At 36.6% G+C, this 23,240-nt stretch overlaps 1 long non-coding RNA gene across 2 annotated transcripts; it reads left to right on the forward strand.

The window, feature by feature from the left end:
• The first annotated feature begins 621 nt into the window (after positions 1-621).
• LOC124274818 lies at positions 622-6,928 on the forward strand. Of its 2 annotated transcripts, XR_006898041.1 has the most exons (3): positions 622-751; positions 6,421-6,513; positions 6,833-6,928. It is a non-coding gene; the product is annotated as an uncharacterized LOC124274818 (long non-coding RNA). The 2 variants fall into 2 exon arrangements; XR_006898040.1 differs by lacking the exon at positions 622-751 and having other exon boundaries at positions 6,348-6,513.
• Positions 6,929-23,240: the final 16,312 nt, after the last annotated feature.

Consider the following 23,240-nt stretch of genomic DNA (forward strand, 5'->3'; position numbering starts at 1 on the left):
ATCGTTTGACCCCGGAAATAAGTCCGACAAATCCACACAGCGCGCCCGGCCTGCTGATTGGCCAAATTTGACGCATGCGCCAGTTTTGATTGACAAACTGGATCGGTCTATTAAACAGCGACACGGCAATGTTCGCGATGTTTACATTCCCACAATGCATTTAAGTTGTAGAATGAATGGATTCACGTGTTTGTTATGAATGAAAAAATAGTTACGTCAGAATGTGACCTAATTGAGAGGTCATCGGTTATCCAATCAAATCGTTAGAATCTCAGGTCAAGTCGTTACGACACAGGTCAACGCGATACGACACTCGTGTGACGTACGAGATTAGTATGCAACTACCCATACGTTGACCACGTGGGTAATAAACAGTACATACACTGCAATCACAAACAATTATCTCACTCAGCCACGTTCTAATATGACTTGTCATTAAAGTGCCTTAAAACGTTCCTGAAATGTTTTAGCCGGATCTGTCATCACATTTCAAATGTGTGTTTTTATTATGACTGGTTCTTAAAAGGTTTTTAAAATGATATCACACCTACACGTTTTGATAACATTTTTAAAATGTTGCGACACAATGCCTTTTTGTTACCGCGGGAAATGACGTCGGGATGACGTCACCCTTCACGTCATAATTTTGCACCCGCCATCTTAGTTGAAGTTTATTCAGGACCCTACCACCTTGTCATTCGACTCATGGTGCAACAACTGGAACTGGATCATCGATGTGACCTCTGTTGCGGTGAGTTAATTTTACAGTCACTATTTTCATGTTTATGTACATTTTGATATTCACTCGATTAAAATACTGTGTTACTCAAAGTAGCGATGTTTTGAGAAACGTGATTCAGTGTTATTAGGCTTCCAACAGAGAATCCCGGTGACAGGGGCTTTTCGACGATGTAAGACAAAACGTAATTTTATTTTACTAACCTTGAGTGAAAAGGGATATATGCATTTATTTCACACAAAAAATATCAAGTGTTTCCTACAAAAGTAGCGTTGATGATATCATATCGGCGAAACTGTTGCTGATCGCCACATCGGGAATTTGTATACTTTTGGCTCCGCCATGCGGGCCCGTAAGTCTCGCGAGGCGCTACTTCCGCTACTAGATTTCCGGTGACAAGCGAATACGCAAGAACCAGTTGTGGTGCCAAATTGCGCGACCGCCTAATACGACCTCACTAGACCGGACCAAGTGTACTACCATGCTTGGCTGTCACAGCTGGTGACAGTCGTAATAATTGGATCATTTGGGGACGATAAGATCGAAAAATTATTATTCCTTCAAGGGTTATCGGTTCCTTACCGACAACCATGAGTCAATTCGAAAACATATGAGTACCTTTCTTTAGCTATAATATATTTTTGACAACCAGTGCAGTTCTATCGCTAAACGTGTTTCTTTTCAGTATCGCGGACAGTGTTTGTCACAAAACATATTTCGGGAATCAATGACATGGTTAACGTAAAATGCATTTGAGTCATCTGTATTTATATTGAATTAATAAAACTATTAATTAATATACTGCTATTCATAAAACAGCCATGTGTTACCAACTTTATCAAGTTGATGTTCTATTCATATTTGGCCACATTGAATCTGTCATTTCCCTTTTCAATTAAAGTATGTAATTCCAAATTAGAATATTTTTGTTTGTTTAATTTATTATTTATTTTCTTAATACATTTGTTATGCTGCAGCAATATTTCGTAACTATTCCAAATTAAAAACTATTTTTTACATATTCGATATATTTGTTAGGAACTATTTGAGATCAAATAGTTCCTAACAAATATCAATATTGATATGTAAAAAATAGTTTTTTAATTTGGAATAGTTACAAAATATTCAATAGAGACAATTGGCTTTATGCAATGTAAAATGCATGTGTATAAATACTTGAGGTACTAATATAAATACTTTGTAAACTAGTTGGTAGGCTTAATAATTTTACTCTCTTCCAAGTCCAAGGGATGATTGTATGCAAGTTCAGGTGACAGAATGACTCAAAGATACAAAAAATAATTGTTTTGTTTTGTTTTGCAAATGTGAAAGAAAATGCTTTATAAATTTACTTTGGATAGATGACAGGGATCTGCATATGTCAACATGTTTCTTTGCCATGCTGTAAATATACTGATAATGATATATTGAATACAGGGATTGGGATGGAGACCTTCGACAATTTCAGGATTATTAGCCATTTTCTGAATTTAGAATGGGCCACTGCCCTTGTATCAATAGTAAACTTCAAAATTTTAATGGGGCATTTTTATTCAAATGTGCAAAATGGCCCCTGTCTTTCCCAATGCCTGGAATAAATAGCAGTTCTTGTAACATTATAATTTTTTTTATAAATATATGAACTTTCCCATTTATGGTGACGTTTTTATTCACACAAGAAATCATAGTGTCACAAATCAATCAACAGCTCGACAAAATAACCTTGATGGCATGGTTACAATTATTTTGGTTACTACTGTCAGATATTCAAAACAAAAATGTGAAAACCCTCAGCCTTATGAATATTCATCATGAAACAATTATTTATCAAATTATGTAAACATCATTTTAGAGGTGATGTATAAAAACTGGTTGTTGGACAATATTTATTACACTTTGTACTAGATGTCTTGGAGAGAGTGAACTATGTACTATGATCTAAAGTACATGAGTGTTACTTAGTTCTTGGTTATGCAGGGGTGAGGTTCTGCTATGCTGTAAGCAAAATATGAAGCAGCACACAGCACCTTCAAGTCACAATTGGCAAAAAATGCAAGACCAAATACACTCAAAATATGGAGTAATCACCCAAAGACATTTCCTGTATTGCAAAATATACTGATCAATACATGGGGAAACTAAATGTGCATATATACTATGTCATGACTGTAGATTCTGCAGACACTGGCTGACAGCAGCATGAGTATGATTACTTGTCATGTAATATAGTGTTTTTCACCCATTTTTAGTAACTTATATATTCCAAATATTCTGCCAATGAGGCCAAGGTTGGTAACTGGCATTCCATATTTTCCACTATACAGTTAGACCAATATGTTTTAAAATAATGGAAAAGAATAATGTGTACTGGTTATTGTGCTGTGAACCAGTGTTGTAATCTTACAGCAAATAAAAACAAAGAATTTCATATTTCAACAAAATTCCATGTCATGTAGAATCACATGCCTATGCCATTGATTAAGTTTAACTTTTCATTGGTAAGCATGTTTTTTTCATGGAAACTGGAGTAGTAGGGTAACCTAGTGGTTAAACTGTTGACACTTGTCACACTGAAGGCCCGGGTTTGATTCCCCACATGTGTGCAAAGTGTGAAGCCCACTGCTGCTCTCCCCAGCATGATGTTGCTGGAATATTGCTAAAAGCGGTGTAAAACCCAACTCTCTCACTTGGAAACCTTTGCTATATACACTGAAAATCTAATCTCCTACATCCATCGTTGTATATTTACTGTCAAATCAATATCATGGCTAAAAGCAGAAATCTTCCAAACCATTCAGTTTGTGCTTGCTTTATCCACACTTAAAAAAACAATAAACAAGTTTTATAACTATTCTGCAATTTTATTCCAAAGACATAATTACTCATAACATATCAAACATTCTTCGCATTTCCCAGATGCTAAACCTGAAAAAAATACTGTAACAGTATCATCTGGAATACAAATGTTCTTTCATGGTCACTCATCTAAATTCTCACTGAATTATCTGAGAGTCCCAAGATGTGACAAGACTTTCCGCAACACCTTGCTGGTTACAAGCATTTCCTGTTCCAGCAAGTGTCCAAAGGATGATGTGTAGGGCTTTTATATGTTTTATAACTGTATATACAACACTTCAATGACTTGCTGTTTCTTCATTTGCAATGTACTAGTATATTGCTTGACCACCAGATGTTAAAAGAAATCTGAAGATCTGTTTCAGTTTGTGTTGCTCTTGATGTCAATGGTAATTGTGGTGATAAAGAAATCTATTCCTCCTTCTTTCTCCTCTTAAAGATGTGCATCTGTTCCAACTGAAAAAAATACACAACACACGTGAGACCAAGTATGATATACTTAATAAAATGTAAACAGTTCCTTACAATGTTGACATCAAGATATTATTGATACATTAAGCATGTGGATGTTATGTTTAACTGAACATGCTGCACCATAACCAAATGCTAAATGGGGTTGTAATAATATATTAATCAAGCTCATATTAGAATACATTTGTGAGAGACACCTATTCAGTGTTTCAGAGCTATTGGTATCAATCAAAGTGTGGATATAATCATCATTGTTTACGCGCTATTAAATTATTATTTAATTCATTACATTTATTTTTTTAGAATTACACCTGGATTTTCATTGCACATTAAACTATCTTCTGGATAATTCCAACGGCAAGATACTTTATTGACACAGTTTTTTGGGTACACATGCATTATACCGGATACCTGCCTGCCATATTTTATTAGGTCCCCTCTCCGGGGGACAATAAAATCCCACTGTAAGATATCAAAGGCAATCAAACGATTCACCAATCTGCACACATGTCAACTCCACCCTTACTGTGCGTGCCATGCTTAAACAATACCAGCCTTTAAATGAAAACAAAGAAATCCATGTAACAAACTTACCTCGATTAATGAATGGGCCAGCCTGAAGACGACGCTGTGACAACTCTGCGTCTGTTTGGCAAATATTCACGTGCTATTTATGCAGCATTGCCATAGTGCTTTAGCAGTCCATAGTCTGTTACATGGCATAGGTTTCTGATTCACACAGCGAGTGTCGAGTATGATTATCCACGGCATACCCCATGTAACAGTGTTATCGCCATTGCCGAAAAACGTTGTTTGTCACCGGAAGTTCTAAACTACGTAATCTCGCGAAGTGCCGTGACCTACTTACGGGCCCTAAAACCATATATTTGTGTTGATTTTTGCTTCCTTTAGAGTGCGTTTACACTATCGGTAAAGCTTACGACCAAACCGGATATGGCCTGAGGATATTTTTACACGCTCTGCGCATGAGCACAGCGAGTCTAAAATTAATGTGAAACCAACGAATGCACAAGCCAGTGGCCCTTATCGTTGTTAATTTTTTCCATGTTATTTCTGAAAGATATTTTATTAATTTAACATTGCAGCTAATTTTCATTTTTTTAAACTATGACAATTTTGCTCGTTTAAGTCGTTGGAAAGTTGCGTCGATTTTATACCACGAAAATGGGGAATCGAAATAATTTCGAAATTAGTTTCTGATCCACATGACTGGGATAGTTAATGGCTGTCATAGTGTGTGCATGTTATAAAAAAAACTATTTCTTAAAAGAAATGACAGACGCATTCTTGGTAATTAACACTGACTAAACTAACTGTTAAATGACCATCTGCTGGGTTGTCGGATTGTTGTTTGTCCACTATTACCGCATGTTTTCAAGTGCTGTACTGAAGCAGAGACGATATAATAAATAATATTTATTATATGGTCTCTTATTAAAGGTACTGTGTTTACACTGTGTATTCTTAAATTTTCCCCAGACAAATTAATTGATCGGTTTTGGATAGATGTATTTCCCTTCTAGACAAGAGCCAGAAATAAACGTGTGGTCCACGCTATAACGGGGCGTTGGCGATGACTAGTCCTCGGCTATGAGTTGTCACTGTATGGCCACTTGCTATACCACAGTGTATGGCCACAGTCTATCACAATATATTGTCAGTGAGGTGATCAATGATTGGTGATGATTTACATATAAAAATATTGATCTAATTGCTTTTGCAGGAAGGAGATATAAACAATGTCGAGGTATGACACCAATATATAAGTGACATCATTTGAAACCGTGTTGATTAGTACAATTCTTTGTAAATGATGTTTTGGTAAAACCGAAAACTGAAGAATCTGGTTACAATGCTCGCAACGAAATCGTACTGCAGCTGCAACTGTTCCGCGAGTAAGGCTTGAATCATGTAGCTAGTTACAATAGATGTGTAATAAATCAATTCCATATGTTATATTTGGGATTACACTTTCTTAGTAAAGTACAAATTCTAGTACTTTTTGAGTAGAGGTTCAAATAGAATTTGTACTTTACTAAGAAAGTGTAATCCCAAATATAACATATGTTACATTTGACCACTTGATTCCAGTTTGGATTCTGGGCTAGAAACGTTCGCCAGTAATCCATGTTTGTTGTAAATGTGCAGAGGTATTTCCAATCCGAAGTCATACATGATGGTGTTAAATATACACACGTCGACCCACCAAAAGCTTTAGGCAATTACATAGTATGTTTCAGCTTTAGACTAACTAGATCTACTTTAAATGCTTTATGCTAAACGGTTCAATTTATAACTTGTGATAATGCGGAACATTGTTATTTTCATTGCAGCAAGGGCGAAAACGAGACAAGCATTCCAGGATATACAAACACATGATGGATTTATGGAGGAATACATCAAATAATCCAGGAGCTGTGAATTATGTAAGTGCAGCTGTTAAATACCATTGTCTATAAACATGTTGATATATTTTGGGCTTTTTATTGCAAGATTTGATTTGTACCTGTACCCAGCCTCTGACCAGTAAGTGAGATTCTGTGCTTGCTACATCTTTGGAATTCAGCATGATTCTGGATATTACCATATCAATCATTACATTCCAATTGTTTGTTCATGTCCACCAAACACGTGTCTGTACAAACGTGGTAGAAGACTTAGTCTCCTGGTTAGTGTCATTTGGTTTGAGTAAATATCACATTTCAAGTACCTGCTTAAGATTATTGAAAGTTTTCTATATTTCAGAAATATGGATGACTGCAAAAGCAAAGAAGAAGATAATGAAACAAACTGAAAAAGTGTACACGTTTCCTGAATTATTAATAAATTTGCTGATTACAAGTCTGCCATTCTTTTATCTGTTTTGGTGTCCTTGTAAAGATTAACTATATATGTCCATAGGGACCTGTGTAGCTTAGAAACAGTGTTAGAAAGATATAAAGGTGTATAGACCCAACCCTATTATATAGTAAAGGGTTGAGTCTAGACATCTTTCTGCCTTTCTAACGCTGTTTCTAAGTGAGACACGCCCCTATGTATATGTCTAACTATTTGCCACAGACATATTCTGTACAATTGTTAACTGTTAGTGTTCTACGTTTTATTCCAGTGGATAACGTTTTAAACAAAACACCACCTAATTGTTATCAGGGCTATTCTATATGTTTGGAAAGTTAAAACTATATGTTCAAAGGAAATGTTAATAAAACGTTTCTAGAACCATACAAAATCACATCTATAAAACGTTTTCAGAAAACCTTTATGGAATATAATCACTAAATGTTGGAGAAAACATTGCTGAAACGTTTCTGGAACCATACAAAATCACGTGAATAAAACATTTGTTTAAACATTTCCAAAACATCTCGAAAAAACATTTCAGGAAAACATTTTAAAAACCTTATAGTTAAACGTTTTTGAAAATGTTTCTAAAACATTTCTGGAACCATACAAAATCACGTGAATAAAATATTTTAAAAACTGTTTCTGGAACATTTGCCGAAATGTTTTGGGGATATTTTTAAAACATTTTCGTGTTAGCTGGGTACATTGGGCTTGTAAACAGTATGTTTCCATGGACGTATCTGGACATACCCAGAGCAAATGATCTGCAGCGATTCTCAGTAAAATTTCCCTCTTCAACATCTGTACACCATGATAAAATGACACTGAATATAAGGAAATCATTTTTTTAATCATCATGTCCATTTTATTTGTCTATAGATGTACTTTGTTGCGGAATTCTAATTTACATACAAACTTCCACAATACTGGACTTCATGAACTGCCAGTGTTTATGTACAGGTATGTCACAGCATTAGACTGACTGACTGAGTTAAGTTTTACGCCGCTTTTAGCAATATTCCAGCAATATCACGGCGGGGGACACCAGAAATGGGCTTAACACATTGTGCCCATGTCGGGAATCGAACCCGGGTCTTCGGCGTGACGAGCCAACGCTTTAACCACTAGGCTACCCCACCGCCCCCCACAGCATTAGAACTCAAGAAGATCAAACATACAGTCTGCACCTGTACACTGACCCATCTTCCAGAAATAGGAAACCTGTGATGCAAAATCTTTGAACAGACGATCCACAGTTATCCGAACAGTTAACTAGCATTGAAATAGAATGTTAAACAAAATACAAATGTAGATCTATTGTTTTTTCATCATAGATGTTTAACTGCTAACTACTAGTCTAAATAAGGTGAAAAGAATATATCCTATGTTCAAAGTTTTTTTGTCAATACAATTACATATTGACATTATTGCTTCTTAATGATATTCTTTGTTTTATTAGATCTGAGGCCATATCCCTAGAGGACATAACACTGATTTTGATCTATTTCATTTTCTGAGATACTTACTGGTGTATAATAGTAAAGTTGGTTCAAAATTTGGTAAAAGTCATAACAAAGGTTTAGGAAGACACACATGAAAATTTCCTGAAGCGTTCACCTCCTACAAAACAGTGTGCAATTTAATATGAAGCTCATTTTCCACATAACCATCAACAAACCTTGAACAATTTGTCCAAATCCATCATCTTAATAAACACTAGCTTTTGCTCAGTCTTCAAATATTAGTAACCTCCTAAAAAACCCTGATGATTTATCAGAAGAATTACATCAAATATGGGTTAAATATATGTTTCAATACTTATTCCGTTACGTGAAAAGTCTACTGAGATGTTTGTAAGTTATTCTGTTCCAGGACTGGATAATGCCTGACCAGGGTTTGACCAAAACGTAGCCTTTGCTTTATCAAATTCTCTGGATGTTGAAATAACTCTTAATGAGTTAATATGATACTAGCAGTCACTTATATTAGTAAATATAGTATTTAAAAAAACACATCTAAAAGTAGGAGCCAAAAAACTAAAGTGATTGTCCTGCCAGGATAGGTATGGTGTTTGTTTGCCCTGTTCTGCCTTAAAATCATAAGAATCTGATATGTCAATCAATCAAATAATTATTTCTTATTGATTAGAGTATTTATTTTATTACCCTTCCACGTTTACTGAAAAAAGCTAGATTCTTAAAACATACCTTGCTATCATTTCCAGTGAATTAATCAAAATTACAGTTGTAATATTACTCCTAAAATGTACCAATTTATGTGGTAACAAAAAATGGAGGAAGGTAATTCAATTCAAAGTCCCATGCATCTCTTTTTATAGGCATGGTTTTATAGGCACTCATATGAACTAATTTTGATACTTGGAAATTGCATGATGGGCAACTGATAACACTGACAATATTTCCGTTTGAATAAAATATATTACTCCTTGAATATTTTGCTCTGTTAACAAGATACTGTGGGCCTTCAGATTGTGCTTATGAAACTTAAAACATCCGTAAAATGTGTGACAAATTGAAGAATATCTAAGAGCGAAGGGGACAATATCCGCCACATTGTTCTTTCATGTAACAAGTTGTGCTATTTCGGATGACCCTAACCGAAATCAGATCGCCGTCAGATTTGTTTACATTGTGTCACGGCTTTCTCGCCTCTCTCATAGTAATCTACGAAGTAGCGCTGTTCAGCTTTGGATCAGGCATAATTCATGTACAGGATTTTACGGCGTTTATTGCCTTAGACTTCTATGACAGCATGTGATATTTTAAGTCCTTATGATTTAGGTATTGTAGAAATACAGTTAGCACTATTGTTAAATGTGTAAGTCATTAGGGGTAAATTTGACAAACTTTCATGTTCAAGTTGCTCAAGTGAAGCGCTCATGAAATAATTACGGTTTACATGCAGTATAAGCCATACGGAGTTGCTTCCCCTTAACTGTTAATCTATCTGAAATTAATTGAGCTTGTGTAGCCTATTTTAGTGTGTATTTCATTTTTAATATTTGGGAAATTGTGTAATTTTCTGATATTGTATTGATCTTTAGGATTGTGGCAGAATATTCAGGATAATACTTGGTTTAGGTATTGTGTGGACTTTAAGGAATATTTGAGGACATACACATTTCATAAATTGTTTCTCTTCACCTAGAGCTTGGACCCCTTGCTATTTCAGAGGGATCCTGTGGCTTTCGGCCCATTGCCTGTGATGAATATTCATGAGTTAGTGAGGTAAAAATTCTATATCGCATCGGTAATATTGCAGCAATATTGCAATGAGAACATGTCAGCTATTATCAAATATATGTCGACAGAGGGCAGTAAAACAGTAAAGCAGGTATCGCAGTTTAGTTATAAAACAAACCACAACAATATTAAAACAAAACTAAATTCATCAGCTAATTTAGGAATTATCAAAACTAAGCTATGGACCACTAACACACAAAGTTGGTTCGTGGACTTAAGGTGTTCCTGCTTCCTGCTTGATTCCTAGCAGGATTTAAGCCATTACTTTTACTTTGGTCGCCAGTGGTTTTGTGAGACCAATAACCAATATATGGGTCATTTTCAAAATTGGTAGGATTTTCTGTCCGTTCTAAATAAAAAAATAATCTGTTTACTTAAAAGGATTTTTTGGTGCTAGAAAACATATTTAGAAGTTTACAAGTCAGTAAATGTGGTATATCATTAGTCTTGTCATTTTGAAATTTATATTTAGCCACATTTTAGGATCAAAATTGGCAGATTTGCTCTGTCCGGAGGTGACGGTCCTGATATCAATGTTCACAAATAATGTAAATATAAATGCAAATAAACAAACTAATTCATATTATGCCAGTTAGGATTGAACAGGCATACTCAAACTGCATTTAATTTTTTTTAACTTAAAAAGTTTTTTTCTACAAATTGTAACATGCTTGTCCTGTCATTTTGTGTCCTGACCGTTACCAGTGTATGAAATTCCTGCAATAATTTCCCCCTGGAGCTGGATTGTAATTCTACTACCTGTGTCTGCTTGAGCTAGTCCCTGTGGATGTGACAGCAAAAGAAATAATGAAATTATTTCACATTTTGCAGAAAATTGACACCATCAAATAAGTATAAATGTTATGTGTCAACCTTAATTGTCCAGACCGTTACCAATGTATTTTGTGTCAAATATATCTCTTTGTTTTTTTACATTTCAATGGATATGTTGCCCAGAAATGGAAGAGGTGGAAGGCATGTCCTTTGAAATCTTTTAGGGATCATTCATTTTTTTATTTTAGATTTACTTACAAATTGTCTTGACCGTTACTGTCCAAACCGTTACCATTCTGCAAAGTAACGGTTTGGACAGTCCTTGTAACGGTCTGGACAAAATGATTTGTATTTCAAAAAGTTGTTCATTACTATTTGAAATATAACAAATTTATAATTACTTTAAGGGTTAAGATAAGTTTAAGCATGGAATTTTACTGTTCAAAGGAGTTTTGATGTAGTATCATAAAAAACACAGTCTCTAGTAACGGTTTGGACAAATAATAGTAACGGTCTGGACATATCTTTAATAAATTTCAATTTTAAAGAATATGTTCCATGGTGTGATAATAATTTTTTATTTACTTATCTATCTGCTTTAAATAATAAAAAACCAAAACGAATTTATCACGTTAAGTTTCTATTTTCTATAAGATCTATAGTCTTTATAAATTAAAGGTAACGGTTAGGACATCTATGGTAACAGTATTCCAACCTTTAAAGATTTTTGGGTGTAAACTGTTTTAACTTTAACTGTGAGATATGTAAGGCTACCATTTACTTTGAATATTTGCTAGGTGCTAATATGTTGGCCAAACCTTTGTATTTGATAAATATGTGTTACCATCTCACGATTAACAAAAAGTAAAGGTATCCGAGTGAATGAAAGAAGGATATTTCGTGGAGACTAATATTGCACCATAATATCAACAGCAAAATGACATCTATTCAGTGGCCTGTGTAGCATGACCATGTGTACAGTATCATAGTTGTTGCAGTACCTTTCAGAATTTAATCTTTTGGATCTTTTTAGAGGGATAACATTTGTTTGTTACACTGATGTCCTGACCGTTACCAATAATGTCACAACCGTTACTATTCATTCAATTTTCGTTCCCCAATTGCACTCTTCTTTAGATTATAAGTGATTTTCAACCTAGACAGGTGTGTTTTTCTATTCTTTAGAAGCTACAGTTTGTTTTTATTCAAAAGCCTAAATTCATTCACAAGTTTCATATTGATATAACAAATGTCCAAACCGTTACCACAGCATGGAAGAAAACATGTCACATTTGTTACAAGTTAAAATTTCTAATACACATTTCACTGTCTGTCCAAAATAGGGTTAGCAGTTGAAGTAAATAATATAATTTTTTCCTTTCATGTTACCTGTTTCTATGTTGAATTAAATTGTTTAAGGTTTATGTCCAGCCCGTTACCATTCCTGTCCAAACCGTTACCACTATTGTCCTAACCGTTACTGGTGTTAATTGACTGCTCTAATTAATTCATGATAATACATGAAACACTCCTCTTTATGCTGGTGTCATCTAAAGATGTCCTGGGCTTAGTAGCTGATGTGATTTTTAGACAATATTACCTGCGGAAAGCTATATGCATAATAATGTTTTAGAAAAATGCAATTATTTTGTGGTAAATAAATGAAAGATACAAAATAACACTTTCAAAAATAATGATAATAGTTTTTTACCTTCAAGTTTGATTAAGTCGGTGTAAAAGCTGTGTATGCCATCTTTAAAAGATTTTTATGAATTATATTTTAAAATCCTTATTCTGATTAAGAAGTGGTAACGGTCAGGACTTTCCCTCACCCTATTAATTACTTATGTATCAATTAAAAGGCCAATTAGTAAATTTGAGCCTGCATGTTTGTATTATTGAATAATTAAGTATTTGAGATTTCATTTGAATAAAACCTAAATCAATTTTCATGAGTTTGATTTTACTGTAATAAAGAATTGAAAATCCTACCAATTTTGAAAATGACCCATATAAGAAAACAAAAATAATAGATGACGGACTCACATGTCAATGACAGAGGGACAATAATATTTCAGTTTATAAAAGTGGCACCTCTAACTTCTCTGCACTTGGTGCCTCATCATTTTTTTTTGCATTGAACAACGAACATATTCCTTAATGCACCTTTTTAAAAGATACTTTACTTCATTCTTATTCTTTATACTCTTGGGGATCTACCTGATTCGTAGATATAGGCACATATTTCTCAACCTGAGTCTAAACTGAAAACAATTCAGAAAGCTTAAACCAAAAATATATATAATGTCACTGGAATATAATATTCTTGTCAATGATTGAAGTTCACATCCTTCGTTTCAGTGGACAAAAAAGTTTCGGCAAAATGTTGCAGCCGTATTTTTTAAGGGTATGGTGCCCTCCCAAGCATAATATGCAAACAATTTTTCATGGTAGCCCGACAGTAAACTCCTGTACGAATGAACGCATATTAACACAAACTGAAACTTGAGAGAAAACATAATGATTTCCATTTTGTTTCTGAACAGTCCAGATTCTGGTGAACTAATCCGGAAATAGCAATCAACATGCCTGTGAATAATTTTGATTGAACAATCAGAAGATTTATATACGAGACTATAATATTTATTCTCTTCATAGCACACTATTTGACAAGCTGAGACTCGCACGCTCGCGATCACAAAATTGTTATGTTATATTATAATGAACATGCAACAAATACTTTTAATGGTCTAAAATATGACATTCTTACGATAAATATATCCATTCTCTCAATAAAACATATTTTTAAAGAGTCAACATGAGTAACTTGACCGTGGTTGGTTTACAATAATGCTGATAACTGCCGATAAATTCCACAGACGACTTCATTTAAGATAATGTAACCACATTTTCAATCATGAATTAATTTTTTAATCAATTATAAAATGTATGCTCATAAAGCTGCAGGGCTCGGAGGCACGGGTACTACAGTTGTTTACCCCAGGTCGTACCCTAACCAAAATCAGAATACAGCACAGGGGCGTGTCGCGCTTAAAAACAACGTTAGAAAGACATATAGGTATAAAGACCCTACCCTAGGACTATACGAAAAGCGTGTCGCGCTTAAAAACAACGTCAGAAAGACATATAGGTATATATAGACCCTACCCTAGTACTCTGGTCTGACTGGGGCTCCTTTTCAATTTTCAGTAAACACAGCCTGGGCACAATGTACCCACCCTACATGTCAGCACAGAACACATTTACGTTTCTGCAAGCCAGTTCGTGGTGTTTGTCGACATTCTGAGGTTTGGTGCCTTGTCACTATGAGCCTGAAGAATAACTCCTGCATAATACTGGTATATAAGCTGAATATTTGTTACTTTTCATCGTTTTTAGAAGTATTGAAACATAACATGAACGTGTCATGGACATGAATACCATAAAATTACTTGGGACTGCTCTAACTCTAAATTTGACACAGAGACCGTCCACACAAATCATCCTGTTTACGCGACAAGCCAGCCAATCATATGATCGAACTTGTGTGACGTAGCTTTCTGGGTCACTTGTGTTGACAGTGAGAGGGCGGCCATGCCGCGATTGTGAGAAGCAGTGAAAATACATGGATTTCGGAAATGTTTGACATAAATAAACAAGTTTAGAGGTAAGAGATTTGAAATTAAGATTATATGAATATTACTTTGAAAATTCAGCGACAGTTCTAAAGTGATCGAAATTCCATGACACGAGGATATTCCTATACCTAAACGTTAACTTGAAAACCCCCCGATATGATCATTCTTCTCACTTCTGCCAATGAAATACCTAGAGTTACTTCCCTTAGAACGATCGCTAAAGATCGATTTGATTTATGCCGACAGGTTTTGCACACAAACTGCGTTATCATAACCAAGAAGCTGAAAGAAATTGCAGACAACATAACAGATTGTACTTAAAATTAATGAAAACAAATTAGATTTAACTAAATTGCAGTACTTTCCTAATATGGTCAAATTGCAAATCTGCTGTATTTATTCAAGTAGTTATTACAGGTCGATCATATTGATCACTGACATGTAGCCTATGTATTTTCTTTTGAGGGACGGTATCGAAATTTATGGACTGTAGTGATAATAACTGAACTGCTGTCGTTTAAAGATATTGTATTCACGGTCTAATAGGACCATGCAAACACGTTTAACAAACATATAGCCTTTTGACGCACATAATTGAGTATCGGCTTACATCGACTTATGGAACTGAAATTTAAGTAAGTTAAAAACATAATCGTATCCAATACATGACGTGCAAGGTGCGATGTACGAACATAGATATGATGTTATTTTTCGAAAGAGGTATGGGCACTATCTATGTTCGAGAATCTAGGGGGGTCCGGGCATGCTCCCCCGGGAATATTTAAATTACATACTCCCAGATGCAATTTCCTGCTTTCTCAAAGTAAAATGACTCCAGTTATGCAATCTCCAATTTTGTATAAAATATTAATTTTCCTGCTACGTTTGACCAAATTAGTTCATGTTTTTTCCCTTAGTTTCCCTGTTCAAAATTATTCAATTATTCAATTCAGTTGACAATCCAAAACTTGCCCGTGAAATTTGCATCACATACATGATATCTTCAGGTTTGTTCAATATTTTGGAGTCATTTGGATTGAATGCAATTCTTTTGTCTATTTAAGTCTTTTGTTCGTTAATTATCATTAGTTATTGCTCAATATGCCTTCAGGTTAATAAGGTTCCGGGTAGTCTATGCATTACAACCTCTGAAACTAGACGTATAGAAAAAGCTGTCACGACCAGCAAGAAACGAATGGGAATGATATTCTGCTACCAATTCACCCTCAGCTTGAAGAATTGATATACGTTCGGGCGTTTTTTAACAAGGAAACGATGATTCTGTCTTCGACATCAATTCCGATGTCTTAATGGATATTATGACTTAACAAAATATGGATTGAAGAGTTCGATCTGGAGACAATGGTCGGCGACGAATTGTCGAACGCTATCTGCAAACTTTCCAGAGCCTTAGAAGTTGAACATTAACCATCAAAACTACAACGCATAGCCATACAAGATTCAGAAAACTAACTGAAACTGATCTGATAGACAGAGGACCAAAAATGCAGCGAAATGGGTCTTGAAATGTACCAAGATACCGTTATTTTCAAAGCTTCCCTGTGGCTAATATAAAGTCAACTTGCAGTGTTCAAGTTAACGTAATTCATGGTGGGTGCAAATAGAGTATGTTAGTCTAATAGGACACATGTACATGTACTCACGTAAACATTCTGTATTCCTGATGAATCAAGTTCGGGGTATGTGTCATGTCTTATATAGGGTAAGACATTTCTGTTATTGTTCAACCAAAGACGAGTTTCAGCCAGTAGTATGAGACTCGTTTATTCAATGTTTGTCCAATGGCTCTTTCTGGCACAGATGTGCATACAGCTCCAAGCCCCTTCACAGTCGTGAACGTGATACACTGTTTATCGAATCGTTTACTTCCTGGTACACCTGTGCATACTGTGCCGAGGCACCTCATTGTCACGTGGTACAATGTTTACTCAACGAAACTTCCTGTCACGTCACCACTTATAGATCCACACAGGCGATCACAGACTAACATACTGAAGTACACATGTAAACTATGTGTTTAACACAATATCACAAAAGCTGTGGGTGGCATGTTTACGAGCTGCGATGGCACCAAGCACATTAGGTATCACTTTCATAACTGCAGTATGTGCTCTGAACCGTTACGTTTCTTGACATGGCAAGACATACACTCAGGGATGTCCTGTCACAACATCTGTGCTAACGTGAACCTCAACCACGACTTGTGAGGAAGCTCCTGGCTACCAGTGAAGTAAAAGGTCGTCCAAGACATGGAAGACCTTGATGCTGAAGAGTGAGTGTGTTGTCAGGGAAGAATGAAGTACTACAGCACTATGAAGTACTACAGCCTCATGGGACATTGGTTTCATCCAATGTATTATTACCACTATCCATGGTCGTTTTTAACTAATCGATGTTGATGTATATAAGTCTGTTCTGTGCAGTAGTACTTCACTGTTCCTTGACAACGGTATAAGAATCTACACCGAAACGTCGCATCATAATATAATAAAGAAGTTGTCATCCATAAAGGATCTTACTTTCTTATCACACACCAGCTTCTAAAATGCCAATCAAACAGAAAACCCAAGAGTGTGTAACCGATTTGTTAATACGTACTAGAGTGTCCCACTTCTTCTGCATTAGATCACGGATTTAAGATCTACTATGACCCCATTTCACTGGGCTACGACCAATGACGACTACCCCGACTAGTGCCGATTCGTCAACTACAATGTTATCGTTCTCAATCGGCCAGTTTTTGTTTAAAGGTCACATGCATCCACAAAATCAAACATGATTATAACACAATTATCACTTATTCATGACATATAATATAAATTGCTGATTATGAAAAAAACATGTAAACAAAATTATAAGCGTACAATCGCAACCCAAAAAGTGCAATATTTTGTACTTGGATTTACATCCCTCGAAACGAAGCACCCGGGATACGTGTATATAGACATGTTGGGTTTTGTAAATACATGCTTATTTTTTGTGTATAACATTTTGAAATCAATAGACATCATAACAAGGCCTACCAAAGAAATCTTTCCCACTGTGCAGAAAAACGTAGAAAAGCCCACATTAATCGTGGAAATAGCAACATAAACACATTACCTCGCTACTGAAACAGTAGAAACGGCAACTTTAAATCGCTAACACTGCATCATAAAACGAGGAGCCCGCAACTTCGATTTTGCGCATGCGCACATGGAAGAGGAAGTCTCGACCGCATGTTGACATTTTCCAGCTTGGACAAATGTTACATTCCTTTTTTAAGTATTTCTGTTATGTTATTTGGCATTTATCATCATGATACTTGTGTGCACACTTGTTTAGTTTACGTTTCATTCGTATGAAACGATTGACAGCAATTATTTCGACATATTTAATACTTTTTCTACGCGAGGCGATTCACGGTTGCTCAGAACTTGGAAAGACGCACGAATCGTAATGCGCATGCGCAGTAGAGGTCAAAGTTCACTGATATAAAAATGTTGCAGTTTCATGGTTTTTCGTTGCCGTTTTTACTGTTTCAGTAGCCAGGTTATGTGTTTATGTTGCTATTTCCACGATTAATGTGGGCTTTTCTGCGTTTTTCTGCACAGTGGGAAAGTTTTCTTTGGTAGGCCTGATAACATGCCATGTGTACAAGTATCACACCTGCCTGTCTGTGTAATTACATAACATGACAGAGACCGAACTCGGGTGCATGAGCCATAAATCAATGTGTTTAGTTTATGGTGTATAGCCTGATAGGCGTTACGTTCAAATTGCATGTGGTCGGTGATCGAAGTTGTGTATTGTCATTAGCAGACAGGCAGGCAGAGACATAGGTGTCAATAAATCTGACATTGATGTTTTCTCTGTGACAAAGACATATCTATATCACAGTTAGAAATTCTGTCAATGCTTAATTATGAGATTGCTTTTAAGTATCGAACTGAGAAAGGGACTCAGTAAGAAGAACGTGTTGTGAAATAGACAAATAAAATTATATAAACAGTTAAATCGGTCATAACATATAAAAAGCTCGCGCCTGTAAAATATCAACAAAAAATTAAAAAATAGCTCACATTAAAGCCTTCACCGTTCATGTCATGGAATATATATTCGAACCATTGAAAGACAGTTACAAGTCTGCCTCTACAAAATTCAGAGATGGTGCCTTGAAAATGGGTTTAGATTTTCTAAATCGAAAACCAACTGTATCCATGTTTGCAGGAAATATAAACCGAATAAAGACCCAGAGCGTTTTTTTAAATGGCACCCCCATCAAAGTTGTAAAGGCGGCCAACGTGGCCAATGAAAGCACCCCACTGTAATGAAAACATTTCATTGTAATCTCATCGTTATTTGAATCAAAATTAGACCTTGGGTCTAATTTTCGACGCACATTTAACCTTTTGTCGCATATACCTTACCTTATAGCCAAATGCCTGAAGGTACTCGATTTCATGAAAGTCGTTTCCAATTCAAAGTGGGGAGGGGACCAAATTACACTTCTACACTTCTATAGATCACTGGCTCGATCCAAACTTGATTACAGCTCCGTCGTATATGGTGGGGCCTGTAACAGCAACCTAAAACTACTTGATTCTGTCCATCCGCAAGGTCTAAGACTTTGTCTTTGAACTTTCAGAACCTCTCATGTTGACAGTCTTTACGTCGAGGCCGATGAGCCATATTTAGAACATCGCCGTATCGAATTATCTTTTACATCATATCACACTTATATATTCTAATGAATCCAACCCTGCATTCAACTGTGTTTTGAATCCTCTTAAAAAGGATCTGTACAACAAGAAGTCTTCTCTTGTTCCGCCTGTACGAATAAGAGTCAAACCTTTCGTGTCTGCTGCTCACATGCTAGAAAACACATCTCATTTCCGCCTGCTTTCTTCTCCTCCTTGGCAGTTGGTGGGACCACATGTAGACCCAACACTGAGCACTTTCAAGAAATCAGAAACTAATGAATTACTTAAAGACAAAAGAATCATCCGCTAAGAAATAATATAATTCATACAAATCTCTATTTACAGATGATCCAAAGATGGTGGCACAGTTGCATGTGCCACAGTCAGTGGCTCCAGAACAAATTCTTCTAGGTTACCCACTAATAGTTCACTTTTAACAGCAGAAGCAGCCGCCGTACGCGTATTAACAGGTCTAAAAATGTATAGAAAAACACCCCAAATATAAACACACATATAATAGTTTCGGACTCCCTCTCTTGCTTTCAGGCTATTAAACACTTATCCAGTAAACATCCACTTTTAATTGAAATAATTGAATTTTGATCTTGCTACTAGCCAATGCGACATCGTCCTCTGTTGGTTACCCAGCCATGTTGGAATCTTTGGTAACACAATAGCTGATTATGCTGCCAAGGCAGCCCTCAACAAATCTACCCCATACTAAGATTACAGAGCTGTCATTATACCCCCATTTCACTGGGCTGCGATCGATCCCGATTGCATTTTTTTTTTAAATCGCCAGCGATCGTATAATGTTGCGGCGTGTGGAGAAGAAATTGCCATCGGTTTGCAGGAATACCAATGGCGTTCTCCACGACTCTCCTTGCTCTAGAGATCCTGTAGTTGGCAGTCAGTTCAGCTTCTGACAGACTCTTCTTGAGTAGGGTTTCATTAGATATTGACGAAGGGCAAATGCATCATCTGCAAGTATGAAGTAAGGCATATCCAGATCATCATTTGACAATGGTTCAGAGTTGGGCAAGCATATGCTGCCATCTTATATACACTCCTTCAACTCTGAGGCATTGAAGATTTGTGCATCTGACATATCACCCAGGCCTCTGACGTCCACTCATAGAAATCTGTAATTAGCATCTACAAGGGCCAACAGGACAATGGAAAAAAACAGGTAGAGTTGTGGCAGAGGCTTCCACTACCAGTTGGCTTACGAATCGCGATGTGTTTTCCACCGAGGGCACCAACAGCATGAGGGAGATTCCATCTCTGCTCGAATTCCAGTCTTCCAATCCCCTTGAGTGACAGGACATGCAATTACTGTATCCTTGTAGTGGTATACGATGGCTTGGCGCACCTCTGGGAGAAAGATGGTTATGGTGTGTTTTGACACTCTGAAGTGGTAGGAGAAGGAAGTGTACTTGTCCCCAGAGGCTAGGGGCCTTCAGACCAGGTTGCAGAGCTTTCCTGAAGTTGGTGTCTTTTTGGGTAAGCCTGGGAGACAGGGAATTAAACAGTTCAACAAACATATCAGGAGGCATTCGCAGATAGTTGAAAAAAAGAAGACGTGTCTTCGAATCTGAGTTCAGATAGGAGATTGTCATAGTTTCCAAATTTCAATCTTCTTTCCAACCTCAACCACGGACGTACCCAAAACCGTCTCTGTTTTCTTCTTCCTTTTGGTGCATGGTTACTTCTGTATTGATAGATATCTATCTCCAATCCCATATGTATCAACCAACATTTCAAGACGGAAAACCTTCGCTGGCGGTGAGTACTCGGTGAAGGCTTTAATGTGAGCTATTTTTCTAATTTTTTGTTGATATTTTACAGGCGCGAGCTTTTTCGTATTAACATGGCTTGGTGGCACATACAACATGCCTGGACACAACATCTGGCTCAAGCATCAATGTAACATAGGCATGTTTACGCTAGAAGCGTGATGACCTGTCCACTGAATACATGGGTGATAAGCTCCACTCATTACATGAGTGAAGAGATCAACGGTCACTCAGAACCTGGACAAACATCCTGTTATGATACTGATGTGCTGACTTGTCCAGTATATACATGGCTGAAAAACTTCGAACTCAGTGTTGAACATATCATGTGGTATACTAGAAACTCAGATCAGCCAATAATTTGTCGATATGACTTCCGTCAGTTGAGACAAACAAAGTGTTTACCACGGGAACAATAGGAATATACAGAACTGCTCGGTCAAGAGGTTGTGACCGTTGTCCTAGAAATGCAGCATAAAATGCGCCCGGAATTCAGTGGCAAGGCAGACTTGTCTCGGCGACTCACCACGAGTCATAGAACGCCATAGTTCTCCTCCGCTCTAATTATCTATACGTGTTGTATATATTGTAAAAATGTACTTGTGGTACCCTGTTTCCTTTGACTTGATTATTATGATTAAATCCTCTTCGTTGACTGCCAGCTGATTCCTGTTGTTTCGGCCTGTGCCTGTGACTTGTTTACCACTGCTCTGGGTTACTCTGCTACAATCAAACACTGAAAGGAATATCACTGAACACAAGTGATCAAATTTCATTTAAATTATATATAAATAAATAAATTATGCATCAACTCCACGCGAACCCGGATTCCAAAACTTTGAATAAAACCTGGCGACTTTGTTGTTATAATACGAAGCAAACAGGTGTACGTCTTATGGGCCCTATGTGTAACTAAGGTGTTCAAAAACATAGTCAGCAATACCCAAACACCCGTCTGTGTCTATGATTTTACTGAGGTAATCAGTTCTCTCGTTTTCAGAGCGAGGTAACCACTGCAATTCTAAGTGAATCTGGTATTCAATACACAAGTGGAATATCTTCAAAGCAATGTTCTGCAAATGCTTCTTCATGGATCGTTTGAATACTATAATGTCAACATTCTTGGTGTCTGTAAACCATTTGACTTGCTGCAATTTCAAGTTGGGCACAATACTCTGCATAGCCATATACACAGCCTTTATCTCTCGATAGGTACAGCTCGCTTTAGCCTCATCAGCAGACCACTGACCATGTGACTGAACATCACCAAATTGAACACAGTATCCACCATACCCGACATTACTTAGATCATTATATATAATCAGTGGTACAGTATTCTGAGGCCGTCATCTAAGAAGGTAACGATGTTATAACCTTTACTTCTCCACTAACTGTCAAGCACAAACTTGGAGCAACCTATATTTCACCAAAATTTTACACTGTGCTTTAATCTATTCTTCACTTTGATTTCGGCATGGCCCTGTTCGTATTTAAATAATCATGAGTCAGCACGATCTGATCTACGTCATCAAAGACACTATACTTAACTTTGGTGTGCTCACTAGTATTGTCATCCACAACCCGATGTGCGTCCCGCTGTGGATGATCGTTGCTGTCCGCTGGTAAAGGGACAATGACGTCGCCAGTGTTCAAAACTTCCACACGAGAAACATGCCCAGCTGGAAGAACTCCTCCGAAAGGGCTGATTGACGCTAGGCGTATTCCAACTTCTTGTATTCAAGAGCAAACTTAATCTGCTCCAAGCTATCCAAAGTCTCAGAATTGAAATTATGTTGAGTCTTATTACCTTCTTTTTTTCCACACTATCTTAAACTGTGCATAACCTGAATGCCGTTAAAATGACAAATGCCAGGGCAAGACGTACATTTAAAGAAACTTAACTCCGGTCATGGAGGAAATATGTGTCCAAAATCAACTCCCGCACGTCCATGTCCAAGGTGTGGAACATGATTAAAAAGGCCGAAACAACAGGAATCAGCTGGCAGTCAACGAAGAGGATTTAATCATAATAATCAAGTCAAAGGAAACAGGGTACCACAAGTACATTTTTACAATATATACAACACGTATAGATAATTAGAGCGGAGGAGAACTATGGCGTTCTATGACTCGTG

The sequence above is a fragment of the Haliotis rubra genome, unplaced genomic scaffold, assembly GCF_003918875.1.
Source record: "Haliotis rubra isolate DU_JTF1 unplaced genomic scaffold, ASM391887v1 Scf1947, whole genome shotgun sequence".
Taxonomy (NCBI): Eukaryota; Metazoa; Mollusca; class Gastropoda; order Lepetellida; family Haliotidae; genus Haliotis; species Haliotis rubra.